A 17,326-nucleotide genomic window follows, 5' to 3' on the forward strand; every position below is an offset into this window, starting at 1 on the left:
AAGCAACCAATCTACCTCCAAGAAGAAAAGCTCCACCAATAGTGCTTTTCCGGTCAACATTGCCTCTCCAATCAGCATCAATAAACACATTCAAAGAAAAAATTACTTTATAAGGATACCATAAACCATAATCTATTGTGCCTTTTAGGTACCAGAATATCCTTTTCACTGCTAGCAAGTGAGTCTCCTTGGGACCTTTTTGAAATCTAGCAACCAATCCAACAACATGTGCAATATCAGGTCTGCTATGAATGACACAATTTAATTTACCAATCATAGACCTATATTATTTCTCATCAATAGATGGTGAATCATCTTGTTTAGACAACTTGTAGCCTGTCACCATCAGAGTACCATCCGGTTTACAATCCTCCATGCCAAATGTTTTCAACACCTCTTTAACATACTTACTGTGACAGATAAATATTCCACCATCCAATTGCTAGACCTGTAACCCAATGAAAAATTTAATTTCACCAATAAGAGACATCTAGAATTCCCTTTTCATCTCCCCAGAAAAATCAAAGCATAGATCATCATTACCACCAAAAATTATGTCATCCACAAATACTTCAACTATCAATACTTTGTCTCCATTAGTCTTAAGATATATGTTACCGTCCTCACTAATACACTGGAATCCTATCTTGATTAGGTGTGCATGCAACCTTTCAAACCATGCTCTTGATGCTTGCTTCAATCCATATAGTGCCTTATGTAGTTTTCAAACCATATCTTTATCTTCAGACAAAGAAAATCCATCCGGTTGTTCTATGTACACTTCTTCTTCAAGGATTCTATGAAGAAAAGTTGATTCAACATCCATCTGACAGACTTTAAATGCTTTAAATGCAGTATAAGCAAGTAGCATTCTTACTCCTTCCAATCTCACCATAGGTGCAAAGGTTTCACCATAATCTTCTCCTTCTTCTTATGCATAGCGTTTGCAAACCAATCTTTCTTTATTTCTCACAACCATACCTTCTTCATTTAAGTTGTTTCTAAAGACCCATTTAGTGCCAATCACATTCTTGTCTTCTGGTCTGGGAACAAGTGTCCATGTTTTGTTCTTCTCTATCTGATCCAACTTCTCATTTATTGCATTAATCCAATCATCATTCTTTAATGCCTCTCTTACTGTTTTCGACTCAATAGTAGAAATCAGACAAGAATTTTCTCTGATTTTCCTCCTTCTTTGTACTCCAACAATTTTATGTCCAATTATTTGTTCTTCAGAGTGATTTAGCCTGACATACCTTGGTATTACCATTTCCGGTGCTATGCTTCCTACTTCATGTTCTTCATCTTCTTCATCGCTCTCTGCATTTACTGGTTGAGCACCTATTTTTGCAACATTTTGCTCATCAGTCTTCTACACTTCCAGTTCTATAAACACAAGTCTTTCTTCATCCTTCTCAGGCTCAGATTTGTTGGTCTTATCATATTTCTCAGAGAGTTCATCTATCTTCACATTAGCACTCTCAATGATCTTCTTGGTTCTCTTGTTATAACATTTATATGCCTTACTCTTTGTAGAGTAACCAAGAAAAATACCTTCATCACACTTAGCAACAAACTTTTCAGTGTAATCATCTCTCTAAATAAAACATTTACTCCTAAAAATTTTGAAATAACTTACAGTAGGAGTCTTTCCATGCCATAATTCATAAGGTGTTTTGTTAATACCTTTCTTGACAAGTACTCGGTTCAAAGTATAAACAATAGTACTAACTGCTTCTCTCCAAAATATCTTTGGTACTTCACCTTGAATTATCATGGTTCTAGTAGCTTCAACAACTCTACTATTCATCCTGTCTGCTATCCCATTCTATTGTGGAGTTCTAGGAGATGACATCTACCTCTTAATTCATCAAAAAAATTCACAAACTCATTAGAAGTAAATTCACCTCCCCGGTTAGATCTCAAACATTTTAGATTCTTCCCAGTATCTTTCTCAACAAGAGCTTTAAATGCTTTAAATTTACTGAATGCCTCAGACTTTTCTCTCAGAAAAGTTACCCATATCATTTTGGAAAAATCATCAGCAAAGATTATAAAATACATATCACCAAAATAACTCTTAGTCCTCATAGGACCACAAAGATCAGTATGAACCAAATAAAGAATATTCTCAGAAGAGAAAGACTTACTCTTAAAAGATACAGAGGTCATCTTACCCATCTGATAATCCTTGCATAACACATTGTCTAGTTTCACAAGCTGGGGAAAACCTCTCACAATACTTGCCTTACTAACTTTAATCAAATTGTCAAAATTGACATGAAAAAATCTCTTGTGCCACAACTAGTTGTCTTCAATATTCGCCACCAAACAATCATTTGTTAGCATTGCATGAAGATTGCATTGATGAAGTATAGTGTTGTCTTTAATCAGTAATGTAGTTGTATTGTAACTGGTAATGATGCACTAATGCAACCGGTAGTAGAGCAGTGAAGGAAACTGGTATTGGTATTTGAAGCAGAGTGATCAACCGGTAACCCTAACTAGTTGATATGCCAAACCCTAACCGATGGAGCTTGGTGAATCGATTATATTGATCTATGATAGAATGGTGATCAAAGATGGAGATGCCATGTATGCATGATGCACGTGATGAGTTTCAGAGTGGTTTTGGTGTGTGAAGATAACTGTTTATCTTGGGAATGAGCAAATGCATAGTATGAAGTGATAACCATGTGATGAGTTATAGGATTCGATGTGTGGTGATCTAGGAGTGGTTCAAGTTGTCTATAACAATGTGTAGTTGATTTCTATGTCATCCAATGGTCATGATTGAACCGATATGTTTGTAATCTCTATGAGAGTTATAGGTTTTGTGTTGTGTTACCAACCTATTGTATTTTCTTATAAGGTCAATGAGTTGTTTTGTAATTGTATTGGAAATTTGGTTAAGTGTGGTAGTATGATTGTTGTCGAACCAGAAGGAGTGTCTGTAGAATGTTTTGAAGGTAGATAGGAGCATAAAAGGATTTGATTAAGCAAGTTAGTGCTATTACCAGATCAGCAAAGAACCTGTTGTTCTCTAACCATTACAACAGTGAAATACCCTAATCGGGTAAACTTTAATAGGCTTAGTGTTGTCTAAATCCTCTAACCAGGTGATCCATTAGCTTGGATTTGAAATCCTCTACCGAGGTTACTCCTAATGGGGTATTGCCTTTAACAAGGTATTGTAGTTAATCCCTTAACTGGGTGGTCCCTAACCAAATCTGTTCTTAATAGGACATTATTGTATAAGCTTCTAACAAGGCTTGGCTCCTAATAGGGCAAACTTTAGAAGAGTTCAAAATACTTGTGGGTATTCATCCCCACCGTGGTTTTTCCCATTTGGGTTTCCATGTGAAAAATCATTGTGTCACATGGTGAATGATTTTGTGGATATGTTTTGATATGATTAACTAGTAAAGATACTTAGATATGATTAGATGACTAGAAGTGATCTTAAATGGGCTATTAATGATGTTAGTATAGTGATTTAATGTTTTGGTTAAATGGTATGTGAATTACAGATCTGTTACATTGTATCATTGATGTTTTGGTCAACCGGTAAAGTTTGACAATATAGTTGCAGTTTTTGGTACAATGTCTAAACCAGTTAGTTTAGCAAGTTGTTTTTGAGTTGGGATTAAGTTTTGTGAAAGTTTAGTTTGTTTTCTATCTACTGATTCACCTGCTCCTCTCTCGGTAGTTGACCAGATCCTTATTGTTTCATCATATTATCAATTGGTATCAGAGTGATTCAGATCCTCTTGTGTTTAAGCCTAATAGCTTGAGGAAAAGATCTAGGAGAACATGATGGAGAAAGAAGGTCCGAAATTCAATAGGGAAAACTACAAAATCTGGAGTGAGAGGATGAAGATTTATATCAAGAGCTTAGGAAGTCAATATTGGGAACATGTTGTTACTAAATATAACTTTCCTAATGGGATTTTGTTAGATGATCAAAAGAAGGAGATACATGAGAAAAATCAAGCATTGGAGGCCATTATTAGTTCCTTGTCTGATTCAGAGTATGTTGATGTCCATGGATTGGAGACTTCTTATGAAGTATGGAAGAAACTTGAGGATATCTATAATGGTGATGAACATGTTAAGATTGCCAAAGAAGAGAGTATGATAGGTAAATTTGATTATATGCGGATGGCTGAAGGAGAAAACATTCAATAGTATGGTCAGAGGATCAAGGAGATAGTCAGAGAGATCAAAAGTGCTGGTGGAATAGTGGAGGATACCGCAGTGGTTAGCAATGTGTTGAGAACCCTTCTACCAGTCTACGCTATTTGAGTTGCAGCCATTCAGGAATTCAAGTCTATTGATAAAACAAAGATAACTCTTGACTCCATCATTGGTAAATTAACTGCATTTGAATTAAATGATTTTGATGGAAGTGTTTAGAGATCGAAATCTACATTTAGAGCGTTAGTTTCAAACCCAATGGTAAGGAAAAGCAGAGAAGCTAGTAAAAGTCATGAGTCTAGATCCAACAAAGAGGTAGATGATGAAGACAATCTAATTGAGATTGAAGCATTGTTGGCCAAGTGGTTACTCAGAGGTACCGGTAAGTACAGAGGTAAATTAACTTTGAAGTGTTTTGCATGTAACTAGATTGGACATATTGCTGCTAACTGTCCAAATGGAGATAATGAGCAAAAACATGAGAAGTATAAGAAGTACATAGGCAAAGGTAAAAGAGATTGTCTCATTGTAGTGGATGGATGAATTACAGATGAGGAATCTGAAGAAAATGCAAATGAGGACATTGTATTTGTTGCTATTAAAGAAGAGACATCAGATCATAAGGCATTAGTCTCTCACATGGATAGTTCTGATGACTGGATTATAGACAGTGGTTGTTCACACCACAAGACCGGTGACTAGAATAAGTTTCTTACTTTGAGAGAGTTTAATGGAGGTGTTGTGAGATTTGGAAATGACTCACCCTACATGGTGAAAGAAAAGGGATCCATCTCTCTTAATGGTAAAAGTAGTGTAGATGATGTCTACTGGGTTGAAGGACTGAAACACAATCTTTTGAGTGTAGCTGAACTCAATGACAAAGGTTACCCATTGGAATTCAAGAATGGAGTGTGCAAGATTTATGGAAGCAAAGGTGAACTAATTGCAACTAGAAAATAGACCAGAGGTAACTTGTTTCATTTAAGTTCTAAACTCAACAATTGCTTAATTGCAACAGTAGAAGATAGTTGGCTTTGGCATCAGAGATTTTGTCATATAAATTTTGATAACTTTGTAAAAGTCAGTAAGTCCAAATCAGTAAGAGGTTTGCCACAGTTGGACAAATCGGTGAATGCTTTGTGCAAGGAATGTTAGTTAGGGAAGATGACATCTTCAACCTTCAAGAGAAAATCTTTCTCAGCAAAAAAATTGCTAGACTTAGTTCATACTATTAGCACATATTTTTACAAAATACTTTGTGCTATATATAGATGCCCTTTTTCTTATCATTCGAGCATTTACTGTAGGTGTTTTATATGCAAAAGCATACTGAAGAAAATAGAGCTGTCCAAAGATTAACTGGCATCACCAAGATCCCCAAAGCTGCGCATATAGAATAGTGGAAAAGGCTTTGGAAACTTTCAAGTGTGTTGCACTAGCAGAGGGAAAGCATTTATCCCACATTGTTTGTGGGATAAGCTCGTTTAACGTTTAAGTCCAAAGCGGCCCGTATGATAACTGATGAAATGGCAAGACATATCAGGTCCAGTGGCAGTCAAGGTGGATCTGCAGGTGAACCAAAAAGTGACATGCAACATGGATAGACAAAGAAAAGAGAGAGCCGCTCAGGCAGGGTTAAAGGCCAAGCAGATAAGGACGACTGGACAGATCAATCCAATGGTGGTCGCTATACCATGATCAGAAGGTGCTCGATGTGTATTCATCATGACTTGGAGACTAACCACTAGCGGCAGGCACTAGAGTGAGGTGTTTAAGGGAAATGGTTGAAGTGAAACAGTTTGGCAGTGTTGAGCTTATTGAACAAACGTAGGTTGTGATGGATTTTAAAACAAACTCACCGAAAGTGACAGTTTCATCGACATGAGGTTCATCAAAGAAATCAACAGTGGTCCCATAAAAAATAAAAGGTGTCAATGAAACTAAAGAATCGATAAAACCTGTGAACAACTCGCCGATGAGGAAGTTTGGCCGAAAGATAAAGGGTGATCCGCCAGCGAACCAAAAGAAGATATGTGGCACAAATGGATGTGCAGCAAAGGGGAAAATTCCTGAAAAATAATAAAAGGGAAGTATATTCTCTGCTTTACATTATTTAAAAGTGCATTAAAGATAAAATTTATTTATATTTGAATGAATGCCTTGAATAACATCTTAGGGTAAAGTATTATTTTTTATATCAATGGATGTTATATTCGCAGAATTATTTTCTTAAAATATAAATGCTTTGGTTTTACTGGACTATTTTAAATCAGTATTTATACAAAGATAATTGACTTTTGAAAATCTAAGGTGGAGTATACCTAATTTTCAAAATTAAGGAATTTGATTAGCTTATCTTGTGTGTAGGAAATAATGAGAAGATGATGAATATTTGCCAAAATTTTTTATCGAGACAGAGAATAGAAGACACATTATTAAAGACTCATTTAGTATTTTTAAAGGTTCTCATTTGTAATTTTTTATTAAACCAAAGGGTGTGTCCTTTGGAGGGAAACTGTCTGTGTATGAAAGGGTGTGTCCTTTCATATATGCCTTTTGATTCAGATACTTATAGGGAGTCATTTTTTATGTAAAAAGGGGGAATCAAAAAACAAGATATAATGCTATAGGGAATGAATATTATTTTGTATCAGAGAAGTCTATAGGAAGAAGAAGTATCATTTTGTGCAAACAATCTGTAATGAAGTATTTACAAGTGAAACTATTTCCTAAAGATTAATATATGAGCTTCATTGTCTCTTTTTCCAGATATTGTGCACACTTTTGTGTTGGTGAGTTATCTTTGTCCTCTTGATAAATCTATTTGTAGATTTGCTATGATGTGAATCACATGCCATTGCAATAAGTGAAAGATTGAGTTCTTATTGTTTGTGTAATGCATACTAAACCTTCATAGTTGATGAGAAATTGTCTCTTGAGTTGATAAGATATTTTGTCCACAGAGTGTCATATATATCCCCGGATAAAGGCACTGATCTGTTATTGATCTTTTGAGGTTTTGATCTGTATGCATTCAAGGTCTTTGATAGAGAAATGTTCTTCCCAAATCCTATATGAACTGATTGATTCAGATTTTATTTAAGTCCTGAAAGCAATCTCATTTTCAATATACATTCATAATCATTTCTTTTCAAAGCATAGTTGCAGAACAATAAATTGCTAGTTGTGTAAAATTTCTAAAAGGTTTAAATCCACTATAAATAACCTCTTTTGTGCTTGAGAGGAAAAGATACACCCACCTAGGTTCAGTGGAGCCTAAAGTACAGAGGGATTTGGTCTTCGACCATCCCTATTTGTTGGCCAAAGATGATTGGAGTACTTGAGGATTTGACAAGTCTTTTGGTTTTCCAATCTGTGGTTTTGGGCACCAACAAATTGGCGACTCTGCTGGGGAGTTGTCACATGAAGTTTTCAAAATATTTGGTAGTCTATTTCAGACTCTATTAGAGGAGAGATCTTAGAAGATCAGTTACGTTGGTAATATTTCCTCTTAGAAGGTGGCGACTCTACATTTTAATACATGAATAATAATTGCTATGTTGAGAAAATAAGAGAAACCCCTAGGAATTTGTCAATAAGATTTATGCAAGGGAGGAGGTCTTTGCACAAGGGACAAGAAGATTTTGTTCAGTTGAGTCCCAAGAAAAGGAACAAAGAGAAGAAATAAAACATGGCATTTGAAGGATATAATAGATTTCCTATTAGAGAGGAAGATTCTTCATCTGCTGGCAAATCTGAAAATAGGGAGGAGAATCCTTTCTATAAAATAAGTACAAAAGACAATAGACATAGTCATGATGAGGTCTTGACTGAGGAGGATAAGCAACTGGATGAAATCATTCTTAAAATGGCTGATTTAAATGGAGATGAATCCAAGATGGCAAAACCTCTTAAGAGACAACTGGATTGGGTGTTGCAAAAACTAGGAATAAATGGAGATACAATTCAAAGCCCTAAGCTAGAAGAAATAGAATACAAAAGTAAAGGTGAAGGAAATAGGTTAGCAATTCCTAAATATAGTCCCCTTGATATGAGAAGAATAGAGTAGCCTTTTGTAACTTATGATAACTCATTATTAAATGGAACTAGAAGATGGAGGGACATGCATATGGATCAAAGTGAAGAAAGGCAGGAGGATGGAAGAAGGAATGAAAATGGGGGAAATGATGGGAACTGGAACACAAATAGGGGTAACCATATAGGAAGTAATGGGTATGGCATCAATAAAAGTAATGGACATAATAGAGGTAACAACGACAATTATGGAAATGGTGATGGTGGAGATAGGAACAACAATAATGGCAATGGAGGTAATAATGGAAACAAAGGCAATAATAATGGTGGTGGAAATAGTAGGAACAATGGTAATTATGGCAACAATGGTGGATTCAATAGAGGAAGTATGAACAATCAAGGCAACCATCATGTTGGCAGATGGCCTATGATCATTGAAAGATACAGACAGTTGGATTTCACCGGCATTATTGGTTATCAGAATCAGATCACTTGTGATTTAAGATCAACAATCCCCAAATTCTCAGGAAATGGAACTGATTCAGTAGAACAACATGCAGTTAATGTAAAAAATATCATTGAAGAATTTGAGTTTCCTCATGAGGATGTATTCATGAAGTTGTTTCTTCAATATTTGACAAAAGATGTAGGGGAATGGTATAGGAACCTTCCTGATGGATGTATTGGCAGTTGGGATGAGTTTGCAACATTGTTCTTGGAAGAATTTGGAGATCACAATGATCCTTCATTTGCATCCCATGAATTAAGAAGTAAAAAGAAAAATCAGAATGAATCAGTTGTTGAGTTTAATAATAGATTTAATAAAGTATTAAATAGAATACCCAGATATGTTAGACCTATTGATTCTTTTCTGATTAATTTTTATTTGAGTGCTTTTAAAGCAAAACCCATTATGAGATTTTGTCTCGTAGACCTGATACTTTGCAACAAGCATTCAAGGTTTCTGCTACTATTGAGAACAATAGGAAGGTTGCTGGAAAAATTGCTAAAAGAGATGATCCAAAGTTATACTATCCTAGGGTTCCCAAGAAAGATGACCTTACTCAGATCATGGACATGCTTAAAAACATAAAAGGTAAACAAAATCTTAATGAAAAGCCACCATACAAAAATAATAAGCAAATGAATTTCAATAGGCCCAAACTCCATGATATGCCTTATAACACCAACTGGAAGGATGGGAAGCTAGTAAAACCAAATCCGAGTAAAGAAACTCCAGATCCACTGAAGAGAGCAAATAAATTTGTGGGAGATTTTCCATGGTGTGTGGTCTACAACCTTCCCCATGATGAAAATCAATGCATGATTGCATAGGGTCTGACAAAGGATTTGCATCAAGAAGAGGAATGTGAGCCTACAATTAATGTTCTATCATTGGATCCTATGTGGGGTAGAAATGAGGATTCATCTAAGGAAGAGAGACATTTAGATATGCAAAGAATGAGAAACCATCAGCAGTATAGCATACAACAAGTTTTTTCTGATGATGATGAATATACCCTTGCCTTGAGAAAACTGTTACAAGAGGAAGCAGTGCCTTCTTTGAGAAAATCGACTGAAGAGGAGAAGAGAGCATTCAAAGTGGCTGTTGTTTCCCATGCCAAGAGTAATTACCAACTGAGAAACAAAATAGTGAATCCTGAATAGGGGAGGCCTACAGGAATATTCGCAAAAGTGCCAAAACAAACTGTGAACAAGGAGGCAAATGACAAGAAAGGAAAAGAGGATCCAAGTGAACTAGCAAAGTAGATTGATGCTCCAAAGTTGGTCAAGCCTATGGAGAAAAAGAAAAATCAGTAAGCCTATTTCAAACTGTGGAACTTTTATGTCTCAAGCATTGTCTCAGGTAAAAATTTCTATGCCTTTGCTTGAAGTGATGAAATTTCCAAATTACAAGAATGAGACTTTGAAAACAATATCAAATGTGGGTGATGCCAATAAAGAAAATCCAAAATCAAAAGATGATCCTCATGTGGTATATTTAGGCATGTCCATTACCAAAAACTTCGCACAAGTGGATCCTTTTTATTTAACACTACTTATAAACAATAAGATGGTAAAAAACTGCATGATAGACTCAGGAGCAACGGTAAATATTATGCCAGAGGATGTCATGAGAGAGCTGGGAATGAAGGTAGATATCCCTTATTGAAATGTTATACAATGGATAATAGGCCAGTCCCAGTGGTCGGGTTCATGAAGGATATTGAGTTCAAGTTTCCAGCTTGTCCAAACACTGCTTATAAAATAGATGTAACAGTTGTACAAGTGCCTGCAAACTATGGAATGCTGCTATCCAGACAATGGTCGAACTTGCTAAGGTGGATATGTGCAATTAGATCTATCACATGCTAACATCCTAGTCAAAGGAGCAGAGGTAAGAATCAACAGAGAACCAATATCCCCCTACCTCATAGAGGAAGTTGATCTAGATCAAGTAACTTGCTTTTTCTATTCCGACATGGACAACTTTCAGGTAAGTATTTCTAAACCTTTAGAAGTTGAAAAAATTGCAGAGACTGTTAAACATGTTGGCATTTTTGATGTTTATGTTGTGATTGCCATTGATGGACACACACTTGCATTGAGATCCTCTTTATATGTATGAGTTAAAGCACAACCAGTATTTGTTCCAACTGGTATGTTGTATTATATTCTTTAGACTATTGATGTTTTGCAGAATGTGTTTCTCGGTCTGAAGCAACATGTTGACCTCAAGCGGTACGAGGGTTTTAAGCGGTATAACACATTTCTACCAGTCTTCATTTTTATCAATAGGCAACCGACACTTTGTAAGAACAGGTAATACTTTGTGATGAGTTACCCACCGATTGTTTGACAATGCCAATACTGTAGCGATGCTTTTTGTGACGTATTACCTAGTATGTCTAAGTTCATTGAACCTAGGAAATTATGATGTAATCCTATTGGACCGACATGAAATCAGTTTCCTTTATAAGGACATCATGTCTATGGTTTTAGGTTATTGTTGTTATTATTGTTGTGATAGTTGATATTGCGGCTAGGGTTTAAGGTGGTTGAGGAGTTAGAGAGATTATGAATGTGTAGAAGACTAAAGTAATGCAAGAGTGCATTAAGAACGAGCTATCAAGGATCTAACCGAGCAGTCAGTGCTATTAGCTAGATCAAACACTTGTTGATTACTCACATCTTTGACAAGTCTGTAGCCCTTAACCAGGTAGGCCCAAAAGCTTCTTGTAAATCCTCTAACAAGGTGGCTCACACCCGTGGATCTAAAATCCTATAGCAAGGTAGTCTTTAATAGGACTTGTCTCCTAACAGAGATTGAGATTCCTAATAGGATCTGTTCTGGTAAAGAACACTGTAAGACCTTAACCAGTCCGACCTTAACCGGTCTGGTTCCTATTCTGTAGATAGTGACTTGTGAGTTCCATCTCACTGTGGTTTTTCCCATTTGGGTTTCCACGTCAAAATATCTTGTGTTATGGTGTTTGTGCTTCTGTGGGTAAATGCATTATTAGCTATTTGGTTTGCATGTTTGTTAACTAGTTTGTCTGTTAAACCATTTTACCGGTTTACTGCTAGTCTTGCAAAGTGTTTAAGTGCAAAGGTTTTTGGCATACTAATTCAACCCCCCTCTTAGTATTCATCAATTGGTATCAGAGCCTACCTTTCTATAAGTTTAACCACTTGGAAAGAGATATGGGGGAATACACATTGAGGGAACTTACCCACCGGCTCACTTAGTTTGAGCAAGCCTATGATGATCTTATGGTCAAATACAAGGCATCTCAAGCAAAATGAAGAGAACATGCAGAAGAGCTGATGGAGCTATCTAAAAATAGTTCTTCAGATGAAGCAGACATGGAAGCCCTAATTGCTGAAGTAAATAAGTTGAATGAATCAAACTCCAACCTGAGAAAGGAGTTGGAAGGACTGACTATCCAGATGCGTCAAGAGCTTGAGAACCGGAGAAAAGCTGAAGACCTAGTGAAAAAAAGAGATCATGAGATCTCCAAGATGAAACAAGAGATGAGTGCCCTAAATGCTCAACTCCATGGAAGCAAGGTGGAAAAGGAACACATACAAGGAGAACTGAACACGGCCATCTCTGAGAATGAAAACCTGTTGGAAACAAATGCTGCTATTTCCAAAGAACTCTCTAAGTCAAAGGAAATACTTGCTAAGTTCAACAAGAGTACTGTCAAGCTAGAGAAAAAGCTTGAATCTGCCAAACCGGTCAAGAACACCAATGGACTTGGTTATTCCGATAATGAGGAAGATGAAACCTCTGGTACAAATGTTGGAACATCAAAGAAACAACCAACATCAATGGATAAAGGTAAGCAAAAGTTTAAACCTGTTTATTTCAACTATCTTAAAGAAGGACATATTGCAAATGTGTGTAGGAGTAAGGCTTACAACAATTTTCCTTATTTTCTAAATGATAAGCCTAGACCCTATAGATTTGATGGTAACTATTATGCATGCAACAAGTATGGGCATAGAGCATCTAAATGCAGGTCTGTTGTGAATAACACTAGAAGATATCCTCAGAGGACCCAAGGAGCTAGTCCTGAACCTTTTGTGAATCGGAATCACAATCGGTTTAATGTCTTCAATCATCAGCCAAGAAGCAGTGGTTATCAAGCAGCAATCGGATGGAGAGAAAATTGTATGATCTATCATAGTCATGGTCACACTGCTACAACATGCAAAGGGAAGAATGGAAACATGAACAATGGACCTTGGAGAGCACCTAGATTGGTCTGCTATCACTACAACAAATCGGGTCACATTGCCAGATTCTGTAGATCAAGAAAGGACATATCTGATGATATACCAGTCACTCCGGAAGGAGACATTGATGTTGACACTGTTCAAGCGGATATGAACAAAACCTGGAAGAAGAAACCAACGGTGTTACAAGAGGAATCGGGTTCTGCACCTAGTGTGGAAATCACGGAACCGACAAACTAAGCTTCATAAAAGCTTAGGGGGAGCAAACGGCAAAATGTTTCGAACCCTCGGTTTACACCGGTAAAAGAACTTAATCAGAATGTTATACCTATCATTTGGCAGAAGACTAGAAATGGTAAAAAGGGCAAATTAGGGTTTATGCCCTAATGAAGGAGCATTAATGATGGTAGGTGAGGAATATGTTTAAAAGCATTTTACAAATCATTTCTCACTATCAGTTTTCGAGCAAAGAAAAGTTTTTCAAAGAGTAGAGCGACGAAAAGGCGAGTTGAGCAGAGATTTTGAGAAATTGGGAAACCACAAAGGAGATTCAAATTCAAACTAGAAACGGGCAAGTGGAGAACACAAAGCGGTGATTTAGCAACAAATAGAGTGTGAAGTGAAGAAGAATCAGCAAGCCCTAATCCCACGTATTTCAAAAGGTATTTCTCAAGTTCTTAAGATTTCTATCATGGCTTCCACATCACATACCAGTTTTAGTGCATCTGTCGAGTCTACAATTTTTATTCAACGGAAGTCCAAGTATAATGCCCTATCACAAGTTTCGGCTGGTGTGGTAGTAGAAGAGGGAATTTCCGACTACATAGATTGAAAAATAGAAGACCTAGGGTCTCTAGCTATCCACACCGAGTTAGGTTTATTTTGCAGTAAAGATAAGAAGATCAAACTAGAGTTTAATATTTTGGAGAAGAAAAAGCTCCACAATGCTGTCTATTTCCTGGAAGATTTCACAGAAAATCACATAAGGATCATTCTGAGCAGAGTCCATGGTGATAATATGTACCTAGAGAGGACACATGACATCATGTTGCAGGCAATTCATGCAGTCACCAGATTCTACAATACAGGGGAAGTGCCAGCCCTAAGAATGGTAAGAAAAACTGAAATGGCCAAGCTCACTAGTTCAACGAGTGACTTACGAGGCATGATAGTAAATCCTATCAAGGATGATCTAGTGAAATATGCGTGTATGGTGATTGGATATCGGACATTCTCAGCTAGCAGGGTTAACTCTATATCTACTGTAGCGGTAAATGCCGCTTACCAGATGATAAAGGAGGATGCATCATTTGATCTATGCACTGGTATGTAGAGACAACTCCTATTGAATCTGAAGGTGATCAAACAAGATAATTCCCTTAGGTTTAAGTTTGGACAACTCCTGGTTGGGTTGTTCTTCTATTTCCAAGGCTACTTCCCAGGAGTAGGAGATGTTGAGTGGTCTGGTGACCAACTGGTAACCAAGCAAATCAAGGAAGGCATTGAAGCAATTGGAACCGGTTACCTTGATATTCTGAATAAGTATTTTGATGAGTTTAGAAGGAAAATGAGCCAAAGAGTGAGGAAATTAGGTGACATCATCAAGAAATATGAAGACGATATCTACTTCATCATCCAAGTAGACAAATGCATAATGGAGGTTGTTGAGCCTAGACAGGAAGAAGTGGAGCCAATGGGCTATGAGGTGATTTATGATATGCTGGAAGGGTATGCCTCTACCCTTATTGCCTCACCGCTTGACCCTAAGGTGAAGAGAACCGGCACCAACCTAGAAAGGATAGCACCGGTTGAGGAACCACCATCAATGAAAGAAAAGGAACTGACAAAGAAGAAGGCAAAGGCAGTGCCTGCAGCATCCACACTGGTTACTACTAGAACTTCAAAAGTGACCAAGTGGTCACCAGCCAAAAAGAAACCGGAAGCTGAACTGGCTAAAGTGTTCCAAAGAAAGAGGAAGACAAGGAACACCTCTCCAGACTCAGAAGAAACCTTGTCTAAGGAAAAGCCAAAGAAAACACATCAAGCAAAGAAGAAGACAAAGGATGAACCGACAGTATCTGCATTGGTAAATATTGATATCTCCTCATATAAACCTTTGACACATTGTCAAAGAACAATAAAGAATATTAGGAGAAAATTATTACATGATTTAGTAGACTACTATGATGGTTTCAGTGATGAGGAGAAAGAAGAAGTACTATAGGAAATTATTGTTTATTTGTGTACAAGTGACCGACCGCCATCAGAGATTAAATCTCAGACACCAGATTCTTTGTATAAGGCATTAGATAATAAATGGCGCATTGCCATAGAAAAGGAACAGGAAATTAAGGAGAAAGTTTTTGCTTAGTACTTTCCCGACTTATCAAATTCTAAATTATTTGATGTTATTGACCAAAATAAAGGGCTCTTCTTCACTAGAAGAAGAAGACTCTGGCTATTAGAAGGAAGAGTTGATGATGTTGAAAAGGACACTCATCAGTATATGATAACCACTGTCCAAACTCACAAAGCACATCTAGCCAACTGACAAGCTGAGAAAGAACCGGTTATATCCAAACCAGATGAAGCATTTGATGATGAAGGAAATCTAGTTGTTGAACCAATTGACACCATTGATGTCGATGCTTTGGATGCTGAGGATGTTACCCAGGAGATACCATCTGAGGCAATAGGACATGAGCATCAGGCTGAATAGGAGAAGAAAGTTGAGGACAGACAGGAAGCGGTGAAGGAAGAGGAAGAGAAGCGGAAAAAGGAAGAAGAAGAGAAGTGGAAGAAGGAAGAGGCAGAGAAGCGGAAAAAGGAAGAAGAAGAGAAGTGGAAGAAGGAAGAGGTAGAGAAGTGGAAAAAGGAAGAAGAAGAGAAGCGGAAAAAGGATGAAGAGGAAAAAAAGAAGAAAGATGAAGAGGAGAAGAAGAAGAAGGAAGAAGAAGAAAAGAAGAAAAAGGATGAAGAGGAGAAAAAGAAAAAGGATGAAGAAGATAAGGAACAGGAGAAGAAAAAGGAAGCAGAAAATAAAAAGGTTGAGGAAGACAAGGAAGCAGAGAAGACGAGAGAAGCAGAGAAGAAGAAAGAAGAAGATGACGAGGTAGGAGAAGCGGCGAAGAGCACCCAGATGGAGACTCTGAAGGCAACTGGGAGTCAAGCTAAACCAGCTGATCTCACCATTTCTATAGATCTCCAGTCTGCAAGTGAAATGGAGCCAATGTAGAGCATCAAGGTAGCTCAAGAGCGCCTTGAAATCATTTGACGGAAGAAGGAGCAGGATGTAATCCAAGTAGTTGTGGATATGCTTACCGGTTTGATACCTAGTACAAATCTTCAAAACACCGATTCATCACTAGCTAGACTTAAGCTCCTATGCACAGTAGTAGATGATCAGGTGTAGAGCCTTGAAGAGGCAGCAGAGGCTAATGTCAGGAAGGAGCATCAAAAATATCTTAATATAGCTCTGGTGAAGAAGTTGAATGTGCTCCAGACTGAACTGAAGAAAGGACAAAAGGATATAAGGGATGCTCTAGATGAGGGGAATTTGCTACTCAGCAAAATCTGCCAACCCCATCTATTCTATGATGATGTGCTTGCTCAGAAGCAAAAACTTGAAAAGGACTTGCAGTCCTACTTGAGCACATTCAGGCTGCCTTATGACTCCTTTACAATTTATGGGCAAACAGTTCACCGGTTTCACATCCAGTCAGCAAAAATGGAGCAAGACATCAACACTCGGTCTAGAGATTTGCAGGAGCTACAACTGGTTCTACTCCCATGATTGCAAATTCTTCAGAAGTGCTATTTGAACCTGGATGCCTTAATAGTTACATAGGAAATGAGCACAATTGATGCCATGGAAGAACAGGTCTCCCAGATGCAGACAGAGCAAGAAGTAGCCACCTCCCTACTTGATTCCTGGTCTTTGTCGATGAAACAATTCTTGCAGGACTTTAAATCTGTTTTTGAAAAGTATCATTCCTTGTTGTCATAAACTTTTATTATTTTTAATATCAAATGGAAACAAGGTTGTTCAGCTATACTTTGCCATTGTTGGAAAAGTGGGAGAAGAATTCTATTTGGAGAAGTATTTGGTAATCAAATTTTGATTATATGCTCTATAGATCTCAATGTTTATCCTCTTTATGCTCTTTATGCAAAATTGTTATACATTGTATTGTCAAAGGGATAGTGTATATGCTTAGGGGGAACAATTTTGCTAATGGCATGATTTTATTGTAAAACACTTAGATGTCAAAATTTTATTTTCCTAAGTGTTGCCATCAATGCCAAAGGGGGAGATTGTTGGCATTTTTGATGTTTATGTTGTGATTGTCAT

The sequence above is a fragment of the Cryptomeria japonica genome, chromosome 2 (genome assembly GCF_030272615.1).
Source record: "Cryptomeria japonica chromosome 2, Sugi_1.0, whole genome shotgun sequence".
NCBI classification, from domain to species: domain Eukaryota; kingdom Viridiplantae; phylum Streptophyta; class Pinopsida; order Cupressales; family Cupressaceae; genus Cryptomeria; species Cryptomeria japonica.